Source organism: Sylvia atricapilla, chromosome 4 (assembly GCF_009819655.1).
Source record: "Sylvia atricapilla isolate bSylAtr1 chromosome 4, bSylAtr1.pri, whole genome shotgun sequence".
NCBI lineage: Eukaryota > Metazoa > Chordata > Aves > Passeriformes > Sylviidae > Sylvia > Sylvia atricapilla.
In genome coordinates, this window is record NC_089143.1 from 65,995,433 (window position 1) to 66,012,558 (window position 17,126).

Sequence of the window (17,126 nt, forward strand, 5' to 3'; positions counted from 1 at the left end):
AATCTACCATGAATTATATGGAAATCATGAGAGAAAGCTTTAAAGGTCCACCTACAAGCTCCTCTGAAATGATGTACAGTATCTGCATCGTTTTGTTTCAAAGAAGCTTCTTTGAAGAGGTATCTTGGTAGAAAGGTGCTTTATACCTAAACAATTTACATTTTAAAGGACATGTTATGTCCTTGGCAGCTGCCTTTATGATATTGCTTGTTAGTAAGAAAGAAAGAATGTGATATACAGGGTGAGATTTTTTTACTCTTTCAAGTATATAAATTTTTATTTTCTTCATGTTTTATATGAGATCAGGAGACACCCACAGAACATATTACTAGTAAGAGTCAACTTTAATCTGACTGATTTAATTTACTGTGTCTCTGACCAAAAAGCCAAGGAACTCCATTCAGTGTATGAGACAGGTCAGCTACTATAAAAACTGGAGAAGCATCCCTCACTGGGAGCAGCTAATCCAATTACAATCTCAAAGCAGCTGACACAACCTGGCTAAGTGCATCTGGAACAAAAGGAATTATTTTAAGGTACAGCTGGCTACTAATGCAACTATGTCATTAATGAACCTCAAAATGGAGGGTTCATTACTGCTGATTCACAAAAACACTCAAGAGTGACTTGTGGTGCTCTTGGTCTCCATCACTTAAGGATTTACCTTCTGAGTAAAGAGCAGCGTGGGACTTGAAACAGCAATCATCTCTCTACTGACTCTGAAGATTTCAAAACCAAGACCTGTTTGAGGACTGCCAATCTGCCACTGTTACAAAGGCAGCCAGGGTATTTCTCACATTACAGCGTAGTTCGTGTTTGCTTCCCTTGTGAAATATCTCAAGATACACAAAGCAGTAAATTTGTGGTTATTCCCTTTAGCTAGCTACTTAGGTACTCTGTGCAAGGTATTTGATCACTTTGGCAGCAGTAGTGACTTAATATTGCACAGAAAATCATAATGGTAGCTAAACTTTGGTTAAATATATGTTAAACGTGATGCATTATGCGATTATGAGAGGCAGTATCTAAATTATTTTTAATCCTATTTTCTGACTAAATATGGCACCTCAAAATGGTTTATCAGGGAAAATATATTCATTTTCACTGAAATGCACTTAGATTTGCCAAGCCAAGGACTGCTTTCAGTGAGGTGACTGTCAGTCTTCTTGTTCCTATCAATGCTGACACTGATGATTCCTGGATGGAAGAACACAGTAGTTGTGAATGATAGGTTTATGAAGAGAGGGAATCCAACATTTCAATCGAATTTTTGGAAACAGAGCACAGAATACTGAATCAGATGCCTGACTGGATGGATCTCCCAGTCCAAATCTGATGCAAAATGCAGGAGGCATTTCTGCCAGTGAATACAGCCAAGAGGCTTGTCCTGAGGAAAAATCCGAATGCACCTTTAAAAAAACAATTTTTCTTTTTGGCTGACAAACACAATTAAGCTGTGCAGTTCAGGAAGAGAACAACGGCCATAAGAATAGTAACAGTGAAAGTGCAAACACTCACAAAAGGCTAGACTGGGCTTTTTGCTGTTACCCTGTTTCTTACCTTGTTCGGAGACCTTGAAGACAGTCCTGAAATAACAACAAAGAATAACAGCTCACCCTATAGCAATAATGCATTAAAACTAAATTGAATAAACATCAAAAATGAGAGTTTTAGACAGAGAACTGCTTCTAGTGGAACATAAATACAGGGTTTCTTTGCTTTCTTTTTTTATTAGAGGCAAATAAATTCAGCCCATAATGCTTGCAACACGAAAACCAGCACCTTATCCGGTATATTTTACACTAGAAGTTATTTTAGGCATTATTTCCAACAGACAGGCTTGTTGCTATCAGACAAAAAGTACATCAACTTGTTATAGATGGGAAGAGAACATCCATATTGTGAAAATTAAAAGATAGCATCTCTTCTGTGTCTAGAATTTATTATGGAGTTCAAAGGGCATTGCAGAAATTCCTTTTGATTTGTACTTGCAACTGGATATAATAGGATAGACTCCATGAAGATATGGATCACTCAGCCTTTTCTGAAGGCTATCTTAAAATATTATATTTCAAGGAACATAAATAAAACTCCTTTACAGTGTGACTGTAATCAGTTTATGTCACATCTTGATGCTTCCTTCCCCTGGCTTCCAGACTTTTTCTTCATTGAAACTCTATTCCTGGGGGTAGATTCTGCCCCACTTTGTTTTGGTTTGGTTTTTTGGTTTGTTTGGGGGTTTTTTGTAAAATGACTGGTACAGTAAGACCAAACACCCTCCTTAAAGGTAACTGTCATGGTAGGATCCAGTCCTTGCTCACAGTGAAATTCCTAGAACATTCATGCTAGATATTTTCATTCATTTTAACAGAAAGAAAGGCATACATAAATCTTTCTCCTGCTTTCACAGGCTCTTAACTCATAGGTTCATTTACTGAGAATTCTTATTTGAGTTGGAGCTTGAATAAAGTAGGCTTCTTATTAAATGCCAGGTAAAACACAATTACATTGCTGCAATGAAATATTTTACGATTTTAAGACATTTATTTTTGTACTGATTTTAAAAATTTTGAAGAATGGTTGGGTGTGCTCTGTAGGAAGCAAAAGCAGCAGTTTGATGCTGTTTGCCTAAATTTCTTCAGTGATCAATGCAAGGACTAACCACAAATCTGTAACTTAATTGAAGTTAAAAGTTGCCCTTCTCGCACAAATGTCAGGGACTTGCCTTCTTAGTATAGATTATCTTGAGCTTGGTCTTGACAGAATATCATCATGGAGGCATGTAACCATGACAATTGATATTCAAATCAGTCATACTCAGGAATAGCCAATATCATCATGTCCCATCATATGTGTATATATATACGAATATATATGATATGCAGAAGAGCCTGGTAATATGGAGACAGGAATAACCAAACAAGGAACAGGTATGCTCTTCTGTTCTTTACAAGTAAACTCTAGGGATAGCCTCTCTAAATTTCTTTGCTGTTTAAAGAGCTGCCACAATCTTTTGTTGAGCCTTTTGGAGATCTGACTCTAAGCAGCATCCAACTCCTCATGATTGCTGCAAATTATTGCCCTGTACTCGCTTTAATACATGAGACATAAGAGATGAGGTGCTTGGGAGCATAAAAAGCAGCAAGCACACAAGAGCCAGAATGTACTTATTGACTACAGGCAGACCCAAGTGGAAGAAGCTGACTGGTGGAGTACTGTAATATTAGTATTGATTTTGTTTACTTTATCAACGTGAAAGAGGGGAAATGCAGCAAAGCGATGAAATGCGCTGATCATACGGAATGGGCGAGTCAACAAAGACACAATAGGGAAGCAATAAAATTCTCATGGATTGGGCTAAACTAAAATCACGGGCAGATAAGTGGCTAACGAAATTCAATTTGAAAAAAGGCAAGATACTGGATCTATGGATAAAATAACAGGAAAAGGGAACTCTATTTTCAATGGACAGGGAAGTGACTGCTGAAAAGCACTGCTTTTTAACATTTTAATGGAGAGAACTGTATGCAGTAAACTCAGGTTTCTCTAAAAAAAGCTGCCTTCCTGCCAACACTTCTTTTTCAGCAGTTGTTGCTGCATGGTAAGACACTAGCCAGAAGAGAGAACTAAAATGAATATGTGAATTTCTTCAACTTTTGCCCAAATAGGGTCTTTTTCATATTAGAAAAAAGGGAAGAAAAAAATATTTAAGAACATAAAAATTAAAGGAGATTATGCTAATACCACACCAGATTAGGTACTACAAAAGCGACATTCATAATACACGTATCACTGTGATTACAGAAATGAAACAGAGTTGGGAAAGTAGGATGCAAAGAAGACAACAAGGAGATGTATATTGGTTAATACCAAATACTTACTTAGGCAGTCTGAGGAACAGGGCAGACGTTTGGAACACAGTGAAGAAGATTAACCACATCACTCTTACTGGCTTTACAAGAAGAACAAATCCTGAGATATTGTTGTGAATCCTGTAAACATACTGTTAAGAGGAAAAGGGAAAAATAAAATCCAAACCCTGACATCTGAGACAGGATTTACTAAGGAATGCAAAATCCCAGAGCTGTCAGGATTATATCAGCAACTTTTGTACTACGGAGAGCTTCCAAGCACTGGTAACAGTACTTTGACCCCAAACTTTCTGTGCCATGCCAGTAATAGTGAGAACCTGTTATTTTTGAATATTTTACATATCAGTAGTACAGTTAAAACTGTCACAAGATTGGATTTCTGGTTAACTTTCCACTGTAGCCTGTCTGCCTCCCCACTTTTCCCCTCCTCCATCTAATTCATCAAGGTTAAAAAGGAAAAAGACCTTCCAGAATTCACTAAGAAAAAGAGAACTGACATTTCTCTGGCTGTCAAACCAATAGCAGCAGAGTACCCACAGAACACACCAATACTTGAACACATCTCTCTGACACATGCCTCTCCCACTGGAAAAGGCACCAGACAAGATCACATCCTGAAAACTCAACAGTGCAACTTAACTGACTTTTAATAGAAATCAAAAAATTATTAACAAATAAAAGACCCTAGTAAAGTATCAAACACAGAAATATCAGGGGAAGAAAGAGGTAATGAAGGCTTCGCTCTGCTCTTCAGTTATTTCAGGGAAAAGCAGAGAATTTTTTTCTCCAATGATTTCTAGGTCACACACGCACGATTTTCACGCAAAGGTTCTGTTTTTACTTCAAACAATCTAAAGCTTTTTTGGATCAAAAATACTCAATGAGAACTTTCCATTTAATAGCCAGATATTACTAGTAATGGTTTGTTGTGGGTTTGGGGGGGGTTTTGATTATTTTTTTCTGATTGCCTTTGTAATGACTTCAGCATCATCTGACGAAGAATCAGTGAAACTTGGCCAAAAAAGGCTGCTCGTTTTTCCCACACAGCCAGAAGATCTTGGCAGCACACACACACGGAGTATCGAAAATTTCTTTAAAATTTTGTGGATAATAACACTACTGCTAGAGGCTGAATACTAATTGCTAGAAATCAAAGTAAAATAAAAAGCAACCCTCATTGCTGGTAATTTGACAGCTGGTCATTTCCTCTAACCTGAGAAAGAATCCTTGGGCCGAGACAGCTTTTAGAAACATAAAAAAAAAGCACATTCCTGTAGGAGGCAACACAGCAGCAGGGCTTTGAGGATGGAACCTGGTCTTTATTTAATAGACAGGCAGCTATAGGAGAGAAATCCAGCAGATGTGCAAATGTGCCTGCAGCTAATGAGTGCATGTGCAGCTCAGAAGGGTTACAGATCCCCACATAAAACCTAAAGCTAGCACTTGATTTAGAATCTAACTGGGAGGGGGTTGTGAGGAAATTATGTGTAAATAATTCATAAGATTCTTAATTGGTATTTCTTTTGCGTGGCAAGAGCCTATTGTCATTATGGGTGGTCACCTGTTTTTAATCACCCTTTTTGTTATAGTTGTGCATGACATCAACTGCCCAGGCCTGACACTACAAAAATCCAGTGACTAATTCTGCAACAGCACTTGCAGCCACACAAATAATACAAATATTTCCTCCAGCTATACCAGTAAAGGCATCATGTTGCACACCTTAATTCTGAGATAAGATATGACCACTTTTTTGCAATCTGAAGTCCATTTGGTTTTCAAATCACTAACTACAGGGTTAAATATAAAATAATTCAGTGGCAGTTGATCTTACTGCTTTTTCAGATTAAGATGCTTTCACAGCAGCAGTGAAAGAACAGTACAGGAGAGTACATCTATGTGCATTCTCATCCACTCCAATATTAAACAGAGAATTCACTGGTGTTATGAAGCCTACTCTCTAAGCATCATTCTGTGGATATATTGTAACCTGTCAGTGTCCTTTTTAAAGCCCATATTTAGCTTTTTCTTAACCTTTCAGAAAACACAGAAGTGGTAGTTTAATGCCAACTAAAGTCACAATGTTAAAGCAGCTCAGGGAGAGGTAAAGCCATAAAAGCAGGCAAACCTGGACTTTGATTATATCAGTTCATCAGGTCAGTCTCTTCACTGGTCTCTGGTGTTGACCATCTGGTATTAGAAGCAGCACCCTGTGTAAATAAAATTTCACTCAGAGTGTGTAACTAATACACATCATCAGTTTTGCCTCCAGTTTAAAGCCACATCTAGAAAGAATGGGAAGTGGTACTAGAAAAAAGATTTAAGATATGAATATATTCTTCCCACAAATGCAATTATATGTGTTATCACAGTAACTCTGTGTATCCACTGTGACTGAAATACACTGAAGGGTTCTATAGAGCAATTTACAAACTGCCCCAATCCTGCTCAAAGACCCCTACTGATAACTCAGTCCATGACTATCTCCAGCTCACTTGCCTGAAGTTGTGCGTGTGCCTAACAGCTTGTAAGAGTTGGGCCTGAACAACAAATTACATTCCTTATGCCTCTGTGATTGAGCATGGAACTGTTTCATCCTCAGACATCAACACAAGGCAGCCACTCGGGCGAGAGAGCACCTGACCTCATGATACTACAGGGAGAATTGCAGGTAGGGTGATTAAAATTACTCAGATGGAATGAGTCTTAAAATATGAAGCTTATAAATTATAGAGTCGTGCCAGTGCCACGGGGACAGGCTACACAGCAACTCTCATACACCTGCCTCTCAGTTTCACACAGACATGGCTGGAAGGTAAAAGTTGAAGCTTTGGCATCAGGCAGAGGAGAAAGCAGAGGGGTGGACTTCCTGCCAGCACCTTGATAATGAGGGCACAGAAGGAACCAAAACCGTGGGAATTATCAAGCTAAAAGCATTTCTTTTAGCTAGAGAATTCATTGCATCAAAATTAAAAGGATAATTTCGTCAGCTGACTGCTGGTAGATCAGAAGCAAAGTACGGGACTGCCATCTACTGGCACCAGTCGTGTCCCAGCCATGAGGAAAAGGCAATGAGATGTATTTTTGGTAGTTCCTGCAGGACTTGGCTCTTGGCGCACCTGCAGGTGGTACCACGCCAAAAAACCCCGCACTGGGCTGCACCACCAAGGCACATTCTGCCTACAGCAACGATATTAAAATGCGTCAAAAAGTACAAAGACTCTGATCCTTCCTGACACGTACTGCAAACCTAGCAGGGACAAGCTCCAGCTCTGACAGAAAACCAAAAGCAGCAGCAAACTGCAGACCAAATATCTGCTCTCATCTGCAAAACCTGAGGCAGGTTCTACCAGAGGCAGCCAGTACACAAATCCAGCAGAACAAAAATGTATTAATCAGCCTGGAGAGACTATTTTTCTCTCAGGAAAATCAGCACCTTTTAATACACACTCATGCTGTGTATTGTTATGACATGCATCTCCACGTAAGTTGGTGAAGCCTTGAATTCAATGTTTTCTTCTGAAATTATGAATTAATTCTAAGGCATGTTAAGTTAAGGATACTATAAATTCACTGGCTATTTTGACCCCCAAAAAAAATTAATGCCAAGAAAATCAAGTGCATGCATCCTCTTCTGGTATTCCCTAGGTCTTCCCTTAACCATAAAATCATTTATGGCTAAAATTGGGCTGTCCAACGGTTCTATTAATTACTCATTATGTACTAAAAAATCCATTCAGCATTTTTTCCTCTACTAATGTAACAGAAAGTCATCTGCTCAAAGAAATTTACTGCTTGCTTTTTTTTTCCTGTGTATACAAGAAATTGTTGTGCATTTTGAATTAGGTGTTTATTATCTAGTAATGATGGCTTGCTAATTAAATTGGGGTTTAATAGCATAGTTAAATTCTAATTTATGTTTTCGGAGCTTTGTTTAATTCATTTAGTTAAAATGTAATCACTTTCTCACTATTATCAGATACTACATAGGAATAAAAAAAGAATATCAACTCCTCATATTCAGCTGTTTTTCTTTTATTAAATCTTGTTAATTATTGCATTTCCCTGAGAAACTTTTTTAACCACTCTAAGCTGATTTGAGGGGAGGAGGCAGGGGGGACAAGCTGTGTAATTTCTTTGGATTCAGCTCCTTGAGCAGAGTACTTACTGCAGCTCACTGGGATCCCACTGCACAAATCACTTGTACACAGAGCATCCTTAGAGGTGTGACTCACAACTGACTGACAGATTGGGGGTTTTTTGTAACAGCCATCCATGAAAACAGCCTAGTAAAGAAAACAGAACAGTTCTTTACCCTTTCCTTCTTGGGCTGTAAAAAACTGCCCCCAGGTGAGTCTATTTCTAGCAACTTCCATAGGAGCCACTTTGGAGGGCTGAAATGAGACTTTGGGAGTGATTGCACCTCCAGGTCTGCCTCGGAGTGATGCTCCTCCCTATTTTCTCACCAGAGCCTGTCCCGCCCTTAAATCTTTGCTTTTGTGATAACAGCTTTTTTTACAGGCAATCCAGCAGGAGGTGAAAAGGAAAGTACTTATTCCATTCATTGAGTAAGATACAGTCAAACTGTAAGGACTCTGGAGAAAACCGAGTTCTACAGAAGACTTCATCCAGTAATTCATGTAGTCCTACAGCATATCTTGAGAAAGACATTTTACTGGGTTACTAAGAAAAACACTGAAGCAAAAAAAAAAAAAAAAAAACAAAAAAAAAACAAAAAAAAAACAAAAAAAAAAAAACAAAAAACAAAAAACAAAAAAAACAAAAAAAAACACACAAAAAAAAAAAAAAAACAAAAAAAAAACCAACCACCTTTTGAAAGCAATACACTAAATATGTGGTACAAAATGGACCCTACACTTTCCAACATCTGAATTTTGAGTCAGCAAAGCTGTCTGTAGCCCGTTCACACCAGCTTTTACTTTTCAGTATATTCCGAAAGATGGCTTTTTTTTTTTCTTTTGCAACCCAGTCATTAAATACATGTAAGTCAAATGAAAAGGCACAGATATTTAAGGTACCACTAGCACAAAACCAGAACTACTGCATATAAATAATCCTGCTTCACTACAAAAAAAGAGTCAAAACTTTTTTGATTTCCAAATTTTGGTATCGTTTCATTTCATCTTCAATATCTTCATTTTTAGAAGCGCCCCCAGAGAGTCCATCAAACTGGATTAACCCTCTGCAATCTGCTGCTCCTCAGAAGTCAATAAAAGCTCTTTCTGGAAGCATGAGATATAAGAAAAGGCCCTGAAATTAATTACAGGCCTATATCCAGTCTAAGGACAGCTGCAACATGTGCACTGTTTTCTGATGTTACAAGGACAGCTTCCGTGGTTTAGGACTCATAAGTGTAAATTCAGTTTTGTACAACACTAAAAAAAAAATAAATAAAAAAGGCCAAATTATAATTTTCATTACAGTCATGCAGTACAGAAGACTTAAGTTTTTTTTTATCCTACTCCTGAGTTATTATTAAAGCTGTTAACATGGGAACAATTTGCATTTTTTTTAAACTGCATGTCATTCATCTCTAAAATTATCCAAATCCCCATCTCAGTGACTGCCTTTAACAATACTATGAATAGATGAAAGCTTATCAATGATCCTTTGGTAGCATTATTTCAAAAGTTAAAATTCTCCCACGAGCAAGAAAATAGGATGTAATTCTGTGAATAGATTTTCAATATAAGCTTAAAATACCTTTTCCTAATATATTTTATATACTTCTACATTTCATTTTAAAACTAATTAAACTATATATTTTTAATTTTAAATGCATTTTTAAGATGTAGGAGACAACATTAATTTGTTTTGTTTTGATATTTTTAGCTTCTAACAGGCACTGTCATTTTCCAGTTGCACACTATGCAGAGAGTATGCACCACTACAAAACTCTTTATTTACCTTTGTGATAGATGTCAAAATGACTTGGGATTAAATAAACCCAAATTTCTTCTAGTGCATGGTGGAAAGGTAAGCCCACAACCACAACTGAAGTCCATAAATTAAAATTGTACAAAAGAGGAAAATACTTGCAGTATCTTAAATACATGGATTTATCTTAGATTTTCTAATAAGAACTTCTCCTCTGCAAAAATCTCATGGTCCAGTTATCTTACTGTAGTGTTAAGGTCTTGTGCTGCTGCATCTCAACAGAAATGCTATTATTTTAGTCTTAGTCCCATCTCCTCTGCAGCTGAAGTGGTCTTCATATTCCAGACTTGAACTTATGCCTTTTAAATATGAATAGTGTGCTCAAAAATGTAGAAACTAAGTCTAAAAATACGGATTTTTAAAATAAAATCTCCCAGACTACTGCAGTGATGTGGGCTGAAATTATCATACCATTAACGTCTGAATACCTTCATTTTTTTCAGTTCTTCTGTAAATCATTCCTTTTGAGAAAAGAGATTTATTGTCATGCAATAAATGTGCACTACACACAACAAATGTGTATTGTTTTTACACTACAAAGGCTGGATTTATGGAGAAAACTTGATTTAAAGGAACAAATAACTTTTCTAAACTTCAGAAAAGCATGTTTTAATATCACATATTGTGGTTGGTATCCTGGATTCTATACTTTTGTACTTCAGAACAGAAATTTACAGGGAGATTTCTCCATTGGGCACGGGTGAAACTCAGCCATTACACATTCCCTAACCTCATGTAGGTATTCAGTGCAGTGCAGCACAGACTTCTCCAGCCATGGACTGTGTCTGGCAAAATAAGAAGCTTTCTATCAGGGCTCCAGTGGAGCTCCACATGAGGAAAAAGAGGACCATAAAGAGTTTCTTCTGAGCCCTTTTTTTATTTTTTTTAATGGCAGTTATTCACAATGCTGCATGAAACTGAAAAGCCACTTGTAAATCCTGCCTTAAAAGGCAAGTGAAGCAGTCAGGGGCAGAGATAAAGACACCAAATCCATGTTGGCTCCACATGCATGGCATGGAAACAGATATGGGCTGACATGGCATGTATGTTTACAGGACAGCACTGAAAATTTAGGGATTGATAAATTCATTATGATTTGAAGCCAGAACAATCAGGCATGCCAATGTAATAAAATCCAGCAAACTGAACCCAAGTAAGCAAACAGAAATAATAAAAGTAACAAGATCAGATTAAGAAGACTTAAACATAATTCAGAGCTGTTACAGAGTAGTCCTTTTCTACAGTCATCTGTTCTTTTGAGCAATGAGGGAAAGCAAAATGCTGCATTTTCCAAATGTCTAATTACAACTGTTCACAAAGCTGATTACAAATTAATATCAGAAGACCCAGTTTCCTGAAAAATAGAATATTCATGGACAGGAACGTGATTATTATAATTTGTGGTGTTCATGTGTCATTGGCTGCACTACCAGCATATTACATCTTGCAGAAATCCTACAGAAGCAGACCTAGAACCAAGCACTTATGGGAAGGGAGATCATTTCCACTAAAAGCTGAATCTACAAGAAACAGAAAAACACATGCTAGAGGAAACACAATATGTGAATCAGAAGCAGAAAAAAAAGAATAATTTATATTGAAATCAGTTCCAGGCTCTACTTGCAATTTTTTTTTTCAGCTAAAAAAGGGCACATACCTTGGCTTCTGTCAGAGAGTTGTAAATAGCACATGTGTTATCTCAAGCAACAAATCACACAAACATGAGAACAGCAAATGACATCACAAAATTCAGTGCAAGGTTGGTTACCTCTTCATTTTCAGGTCAGCCTAGAAAAAGGATCAGAATTTTAAGACTCAAATTTTACTAAGTCTCTCTCTTCATTTTCCTCTGCAAACAAAAGCCAGGGGAAATCTGCTCCAGATACTAAGTCCTTTGATAGCACCAAACATTATTATATGACATTATTATACAGTTTTAAATAACGTTGAGGATAATTTTCTAAGCCTCCATATATAATATAATAATATATATCAAGTCACTGCCTTTTTTATTCATTCCATGCTCTGCTATAGAAACTAAAACTCTTTCCAGACACAGAAAGAGCTCAAAACATCTGCAATCAGACACTCAAGAGTTTTTCAAAAACTGAATTACCACAGCAAAAAAAAAAAAAAATAAAATAAGGAATGATTCTGAAAAATGGATGGTACTACTCTTTTAAATCACATTAACAACTAATAAGTGTCAAGGGCCTGCTATAACTTGGTACCAAAAGAGCATTATATACAATTGCTTTGACTAATGGATATTTTATGCTAAAGGATAACTTCTAATTCTGCTGCAAGAAGTACATACTTGCCATGAACTGCAGACATTAGGAGTGTTGGTTAAGATGTATGAATGGAAACCATCCAGGGGAAAAAAAAAGTCATGTAAACTGAAGAGAATCCACACTGGACGTTGGAAGTAAAACAGTGAAGTTTCAGGAATAACCAGCAGAATTCAGAATTAGGGAAAATAAATTTAGAGCATTATCAGAATTTCTGGGTCTCAGTAAGGGATAGTATTTATAGGGACATGTCAATTCAATCTATCACCACGGAAAACAAATCCTAGGAGGGAGTCACGAAGAATTTTCTCAAAATAGCATCCTAGTTTGTTAAACACAGTATGGCATGACCCCATTCTCATGCAGCCCAGTAAAAAACAGATTCTAGTGGCAGTGGGAGGTATATGGAGTATGAGACTTCCAGTTTTTCTGTAAGACTCAACATAAAAAAAACATTGGCATTGGATACACTTTCAAAGGGCAAAGCCCATCTTCTCTATTTCCACACTCCCCCAACCTCTGCAGTTTTTCAAATCTTACAAACAATATCTAAAAAGACAGTACTTCCTTCCCTTGTGAAATACGGGAAACACAAAAGCTTTTTCTTCACCCCAAACACGGTCACTGGGACTCAACAGGACAAGTCCTGAAAACATGGCTTTGAATAAAACATTACAAGTAGATAAGGGTGCAGTCAGAGGCTGTGTCTATTAAGAGTATATACTTAATCTCCATCCCAGTAGTAGCCCAGGATAAAAATGTGTCTCTGCCCCATGCCTTTTGCATTCCCTATTCCTTGTATTTCCATTCCCTATTTCTCCTTAGGAACTTCCTTGGGAAATTCCTCCCTCACTGTTTGGAATTTAAACATGATTTCTTAGCATGCCTGCTTTTACCTGCTGCTTGCTGTGGCATTGTCCTTGCAGGGCTCCACATTCTGCAGAAGGGAATATTGAGGACATTGCCCTTGAAAGGAGGCAGCAGGATGCCCTGCACAGTAGCAAGAGGCACATGTGGTTTGGGTCAGGCAGCTGGGGCAAGTCTGGGCTGCTCTTCCTGAGATTAGAAGTGCCAGGAGCTCTGAAAGAGGAACACAAATTTCATTCAAAAAAAGCCACCCTACATCAGGCTTTCAAAATGGCAAAAGGCTACCCCTGTATTCAGATGGACACACACAGGGAGGGTTGGTAAATCCTTTCCCAGCCTTAGCTCTGCCCTCAGCCCTCCCAAAAAAGGCAGGAAATCTCGGGGTGACTGATTCCAGTCATCCCCTGAGCTCTTTCTTTCCATCTCTTCATCCCAGGCTGCCCATCGGCCTCTGCACATAAATCCTCAACATTTTATCCTCTTTCAGTAACTTATGTTCTGCTTCATATTTATCAATAATCAATCCCTCAAGGAAGGAACATGACCATTTTTCCTCTTTTGTCTATAAGGGACAACACAATTCCTGGTGTTACAAAAACAACAGTTATGTCTTGATTGCATTAGTTAGCCACTGTTTGCCTAGAATAGAATCAGCCCCTCGAAAAATGTTATTTTTTGAGGATGGAAAGAACAGAGTGAATTTTAACTGTATTTGATATTGGCCTGCATCACCCATAACATCATTTCAGAAAACTCTGGATTCAATCTGGGCTAGAGGCAATGCTCCCAGAGTTGAAGTTTCTCTTGCATAATTCAAAATTTCCTGGGTAAGATTTACAGATGAAAAGTTTCTTCCATGCATACATATTACAGCAATCACTGCTCCCTCAATGTCTATTTTTCCAATTTGCTTTTTTTCCTCACTCAGGACATATCCTGGGTAGGTGAAAGAGACCACATTATTGTCATTTCCATCAAAGATGCAAAAATGTGCTACAAAGCTAAAATACCTTACCTCTCCTGTCTGCTGAGTTTCACATTTGCTAATGACTGATACAGAAGCAGGTGCTGTTCCAAAGCCACAGGAAAGCTCCGAGTTTGCCATATGACAATAATGCAAAGGCCATAATGCAAAGCTGTTAATGAGAGGGGAAGATGGGAAATTAAACACCTGTAATTAATTTCCTTCACAGAACATCCTCTGGCGACATCTGCACAAACCTCCCCGAGTCAGAAATCCATTTGTGATGTTTTGCACTTGCTTCAAAAGCCAGTTTTGCTCTGCAGAATGACACTGGCAACAGCGACTAAATGAAGATGGAATGCAAGGTCTTGCTGAGCATCCTCTGCTGGGGGTCAGCCCAGCCACTGTATTTGGGAACTTCAGAGAGCTTCCGTACTTTTTTTTTCTTGTTCTCCTTGCCAATTTGTAAATTGGTCTGTTTGACTTGCTTCCCCTTTCCTTAAGACCAATGCTATCTGTATCAAAATACTAACAATATATTCATTTATTCATTTCTGAATGCTTCTAGAGCCATATCCCAGAATGTCAAATAATCTAATAGAGATGAGGATAAAACAGAGGGTGCTTGACATCTAATAAAGCAAGAGCTGCCAGGGTGAAATAAGTGAAGAAATGTACCATGCATGTATTTTTAAAATACCTATGCAGCTGCTTAACAGAGAATTAGAATTAGGTGTTTTTTCTGTATCTTCCATCTACACATTCACAGAGGACGAATGCTGTTTGGAACATTCATCCCCTCTGCAGCTATTATCCTGCAGAGATTTTGCAGAAGTGGAGCTAAGCACAGTTGACCAGGTAGGACCAATTAACCAGACCCATTCATGGTAAAACACTGAAATTACACTTCCAGGGTACACCTACTTTGGCATCCAGATTAAAATGCAGAGAAACTTTATAATTAAAAATCAAAACCAACATCATAATTTAAATCCTTATTCATATAGCCATGTGTGAAAAACAGCAACAAGCCTGCTGTACTTTCCTGCAACACAAATCACTGGAAGAACAAATCCTCAGTTTGGATAACAAAACAAATTAAACTGACAGACTAACCAAAGGAGGTTTCAACAACCTGCTCGGCCACCTTATTAAATATATTTCACTGTCACAAGGAGGTTTTATAATAGAAGTGTTCAGCAACATTGGTAGCTTATATTAAGTGGCCACAGTAACCTTCCTTGATCTTCTGCCTTCTCATTTTTCTAATACAACCTAATATACAATTTTTACACTATTTTACTGAAACTGAGTTCAATAAGATCATGTTTTCAATGTGTTTTTTTCCCCAGAATAATCCCTAAGCCTTTTTCTTGATCAGTGTGCTGGATGATTGTTCCACTTAGCAGGTATTCCCCAGATTATTTAGTTTCTTCTACTTTTAATAAGCTTACATTTCTGTACATTGAACTCTTATCTGTCGACTGTTGGCCTGGTCTCAAGAGAAACACTTCTTTATAATATTGATTGCACTATGCAGTATTTGTTTTGCCTTTAATCCTGGCACATGGGCTCCTGGAGGTTTTGTTTTCAATATTCTATTTCAAGTCAGATTAAGTGATGTCAAGAGAACTGGCTCATCCACTTCAGAAGAGAAATAAATGCTTTAGGAAAAAAAAAAAAAAATCTTTGCTTCTATATGAATTTCAGTGTTCCTCAGTAACTAAAAAAAAAAAAAATGCGGTTCATATTTCGTATAACATAAGAACTATAAATTACCTATTGCCACAAATAACCTGCATAATTATAACACCAGAAAAGCATTACCTTGAATCCAGCTCTCACTTAGGAAGGTAGGAACGTGCTTTACACAGACCTGCTCTGAGGTCCTTTCCCATCTGTGTTGAGTGCTAAAGCCTCAGGAACACATGCACTTACACATGCCAGTAGCCCTACTAAAGAGAAATGCAAAAAGATCCTGGAGGTGACTGGCACATGAGATATATTTATGTCTGAAATCTAGAAGACTCATCTTCCATTAACATAACCTCCTAAAGACATATGAAGCACTTTAAAACACTGTGAATTCCAAAGGTCTGTAAAACACATATATTATTGTGGTGGTGCATCACAGGGACCTTGCAGTGACACTTTTGTGTCTGTGTGCACACACAAGTGCATTTGTGATGGCAAACACAGGAGAAATGCTGCATTCTCAGATATTTTTCTTTAGATACTTAAGGAAGTTAGGCCTGTAAGTAAGTTAATTTAAGTTATAGGCTGCGATAAATGCTGTTAAATGTTGTTCCTTTATTAAATTGTTGAGTTACAGCTTAAGTACTCTTGAGTGCTTAAGCCTGCTGTCATGCCATATTCCTTTTTATCCATGCCCTTTCTCTCCTTTTGTCTCATGCACCTAAACACACACACAAATAGTTTGTTTTTTCTGCTTGGATGGACTGACTGGATTTTATTTCTTGCTTTTTGCCTCAGTGTGCCTTAACCCTCCAGTAAGTAGCAGAGTGAACATTGCCAATGAGCTTTCTCGTGCTGTTGCTTAATATTAAATTCCTTTTTCTGCTCAGACCCTTGCCAGTCATCCTTTAAGGGATCTCAAGCACTCCTCAACAATTATATTTAAGGAAAGACTGTTAATTTAAACAGAGCAGTTTGCTTTCAAAATCAAGTTTTTTAACACAAAATTGTGAGTGACATCCATCTGGATGGTTAGGTTTCAAATGCAGCTATGTATATGGCCTAATAGAAGACTCCCTTGAAAATCACAGCCTCCTTTACCACTCGTATTTCAACAATATTTCCTGATATGATGAAGCAGTTACTCACCTAATTTCTGAAGGGCTTTGTTTAGCTCAGTGACAGCACTGATTATGTGCAAAATTATCAGTTATCTGGTACTATTATCAAGCAGCACCACCTTCATGCATATTTACAGAGAACTCTCTCTCCCTGGCTGTTCTACTTGTTTCTACAGAATGAGTATGTTTACTTGAACACTGCCTTTTGAAAAACATCAGAGAAACCAGTTCTATGCTAAATCATCGTGAGCAGGCCCTGTGAAAGCTACAGAAGGGTTTATGCTCCAGCAGCCACCTTAGCAGGGCTTGAATTATGAACAGGAACTCTGCCCTAGTGGCAACAAAGGAGTTGGCACAG